Below are 4,393 nucleotides of genomic sequence, written 5' to 3' on the forward strand. Positions count from 1 at the left end.
TTTACTCTCCCAAGAAGTACTGACGAGCCGTGAATTCGACGAAGCTAGTCTATTGCGGAGAGAGTAGCGAAAAAAATAAAAATAGATAAGGTAGGTGGTTGCTTAAGTCTCTCCACTTATTTTATTTTTTTTCATGCTGTATCTGATATTATCTTTAACTAAGTTATTCTGAAGGCGATGTTCAAGACCTGGTGCCACTACAAGGAAAGCCCTGTTTCTATTATTTTGTCTTCCTGCAATCAAAACATAATTATTGTGTATATTAGTCCCTAAATTTCCTCCCACCACTTCACCTCCTTCCTTTCCGTTACACATCAACACGCATGAGTCTCCAGGATTAAAAATAAAATGTTCAGTTTATTTTTTACCTTTCTAAGTGCGACACTTACCCCAAGCATATGCGCAAAACAAAAGCCGACACCTAGTGGTATATTAAAAAAAAACAGAATAATGACAGCAAAAATCTTTGTGTTCTTAAAGTTAATATTACGTGCAACATCAAACTTTTCCATCAGACGCAAAAACATGTTGAGTAAAATTTTCAAATCTTTTGAAGTTTACGTACACTTGCTTGGATAACTCGAGATTATCCTGTCTTAAATATATTTATCAATCAATAGATCCATGAATCCATATTAGAATAAGGGACAGCCGAAAGATATTGTAACATGAGATAATAGAATGCATTTATTCTTTGGATCTCAATAAAGATTTCACTACACGTCATGTCACTGCCTGAAGCATGCATAAATGTCGATTTACTTGTCTGTTTTGAATTTTCGCACAAAGCTATACAGATGGTTCTCTGCGCATAGCCATCCAAAATTTTGAACTGATAGACTTTAACGTAATGTGACAAGTGTTCTCTGCAAGCGACTAGCATCTCTCGTATGACCGAATTGTGGGATTTGACCTTCACTTTTTTATAATAGTACACCCACTGCCTCAAAGTTTAGAGCACGTTTTTGCTACAAGGGCTCGTGAATCATGAGCCCTCGGATCCACAGTCCAAACACATTAACCATTAGGCCACACATGGCCAATGAATGAGGAAGAATAAAGGAAAGTAATGAATCAAAAATAGAAAATTCTAAGAATAAGGACAAATAAGTATGAAATAACTCTTTCGACTATATTTTGTATAAAATGGCTATTTCTTAGTAAATTCAAATAACAATTAGAATTTCTAGGTTTTTACAGTTTTAATTATTGGGGCTTTGTGTTACTTCACCGATAAGCTATATTTTAACAATAAAAATGCAGCCAGGCGTGGCCTTAATGGTTAGTATACTTGGAGTGTGAATTCGAAAGTTTACGGCCCTTTGCTAAAAACAATAAATAAATAGTCTTAAAGTGAGGGATAGCATGTGTGTGCAGATGGGCCTTTGGGTAGTTTTGTTCGAAAAATCTGAATTGTTTCGAAATAGTCTCACATTGACTCAGAGGTAGGCTTGAAGGCTTATAATATTAACATTCTGGGTAATATTCTTGTGGTGGGCACAGCCTTGATAGCCCATTATTTATCTATACGTTTGCTAACAAGCAAACAGTTTGGAAACGACGTGCATATCTTTAGAGCGGCATCACTTGTTAAAGTTGAAACCTTAACTGTCTGTTAATTAAGAGGACTGTGTTAATAAATGTAAACCCTTTTTATTTATTACGTATTTTAAACAATGTTGAAAACAAAAATTTTCCCTGTTGACTCACCTGCAAGCTTGAGGACTTATAATACTAAAATTCGTAATTTGATACCTGCGGGGGTACAGCGCAGATAGACCATAGTCCAGCTTTATGCTTAAAAACAAAAAATTACAACATACTGATTTACGAATGCTATATATATGCACTGATGCAAAGACAGCTTGCCATATGAATAATTTTTTGTTTATTTGTTATTAATTATAAAACTACACAATGGGTTATCTGTGCTCTGTAAACAGTGGGAAGATGGATTAAGTTTTTTCGCACAAAAACGAATCATTACCCACCATCTAAAATCACTTTTTTACTTAATAAACACCAAATAAAACTTCTTGAATTGTATATTTGATCATTTTATAGGTTATCTGCGCTCAGTCTAATACGGGAACCATAGATTTTAGTTTGCCAGTCTGTAAAGTTACTCCTGACACACCTAGGTGGGTATACTTGAATTGTAACTTTACCTGGTTGGTCAAAAAGTAACAACAATAATAGTAATAACCGTATTCTTGTCGTGCACTCCGTGTTCTTTCTCTTAGTTTTTAGTGTGAAAAACATCTATGACAAAAGGTACTACAGAATTTCGAGCATGAGGCAATTTGTTTCCAAGTATCAACTGAGTTCATTTTGAGCATTAAACCCTTTGTTACCAAGCTATCAACTCAGTTTGTTTTATGTATTAAACCCTTTGTTACCAAGTTATCGACTCATTTCATTTGGAGCATTAAACCCTTTGTTGCCAGGTTATCAACTCAATTCATTTTCAGTATTAAAACCTTTGTTGCCAGGTTATCAACTCAGTTCATTTTGAACATTAAACCGTTTGTTGCAAGGTTATCAACTCAGCTCATTTTTAACATTAAGTCGTTTGTTGCCAGGTTATCAACTCAGTTCATTTTGGACATTAAACCGTTTGTTGCCAGGTTATTAACTCAGTTAATTTTGAACATTAAACCCTTTGTTGCCAGGTTATCAACTCAGTTAATTTTGAACATTAAACCGTTTGTTGCAAGGTTATCAACTCAGTTCATTTTGAACATTAAACCCTTTGTTGCCAGGTTATCAACTCAGTTAATTTTGAACATTAAACCGTTTGTTGCCAGGTTATCAACTCAGTTAATTTTGAACATTAAACCGTTTGTTGCAAGGTTATCAACTCGGTTCATTTTGAACATTAAACCGTTTGTTGCCAGGTTATCAACTCAGTTCATTTTGAACATTAAACCGTTTGTTGCCAGGTTATCAACTCAGTTCATTTTGAACATTAAACCGTTTGTTGCCAGGTTATCAACTCGTTTCATTTCGAGCGTGAGACCCTTTCTTAACATTTCCGATTGTGGTTTATAACATAATCTATAAGTTTCTAGCTTTGATATTAACGTTTTAGATAAAAACTTTTGGGCATAATCATATTTAATGATTAAAATTATCAGGTAATTTTTCGGACATAATCATGAGATGATAAAATCATGTAAGATATTAAATGACTGACTGAGTAATTTTCTATTGCATTTACCTGATATTTTAGAATGACGGAGTAAGTTTTTGTAATAATCATTAGAAGTATTAAATGACTATCACACGATTACATTCACGTAGGATTTATAGTGGTTGAGTCTTTTTTGGGTTATAGTTATGTGAGATGCTAACAACTGAGTAGCTTTGGATTGTAATTAAATGATAGGTTAAAATTATCATCATATAACATTTTGAAAATAGCTTTTCCACTTTATAATCATTCAAGATTTTAAAAACACTGGATTCCATCTCGGTTTTAATTACTTGAAATATTAGAAACGATAACGATTTTTTTCTATTAATGATTATAGATGTTAAAAGTGATGTGGCAACTTTTCAAATCACGTGAGGTTGAAAATATAGTTTTAAGTCATAAATAATGTTAAGGATTGCTGCGCTGTTTAATGATGATTCTTTTGTTTTAATTATTGGGTAGTTTCTCAAGTTATGTGAGGTTGAAAACAATATTTTCAATCATGAAGAATATTAAGAATGATTGAGTTGCTTTCAATTCAAATCATATGAAAGATTAAGTAAATAGGACAGCTTTTCGACCATGGTGAGGTAATATTTTTAAGAAGACTGAATAGTTTTCGATAGTTACCCAATCAAAATAACCTAGCAAGAATGTTTTCTACTTGTCGGATTCATGACATTTTTATTGTTGTTTAACTAAATACGACGTAAATTGCAGAACTGATCTACTTTTCTCTCTCTGGGTGTTACAAGAATTATAAACATTTAGCGAAACTCCCTTTCCCAACCCGGAACAAACATCTCTGGCTTGTGGCGCTACAGTTTCAGGTGTGCTGTTGGTTATAAGTAGAAATTCCTGGTTTGTGAGAAAAAAAAGGGGGGAGAGAAAATCGTGACGATGTATAAAACATTCCTCCGAATTAAAAGAAGTAAATTCTTGTTGAGGAATTATTGATAACTTTCTGATCAAAAGTAACCAAACTATAAAGAGAAAATCTTAAAAGAAGTAACTTATAAATAAAGAAGATAAATCTAAATAAAAAAATTGACAATAACTATAGAATTACATGACTTAGTACACAAGAAACTTAAAACCTATAATGATCAGAACGTACTAAATCATCTGTTGACCACTCTCGCTATTGACAAGAACTATAGAATTACATAACTTAATACACAAGAAACTAAAACCTAT

Source organism: Limulus polyphemus, unplaced genomic scaffold (genome assembly GCF_000517525.1).
Source record: "Limulus polyphemus unplaced genomic scaffold, Limulus_polyphemus-2.1.2 Scaffold186, whole genome shotgun sequence".
Classification (NCBI taxonomy): Eukaryota; Metazoa; Arthropoda; class Merostomata; order Xiphosura; family Limulidae; genus Limulus; species Limulus polyphemus.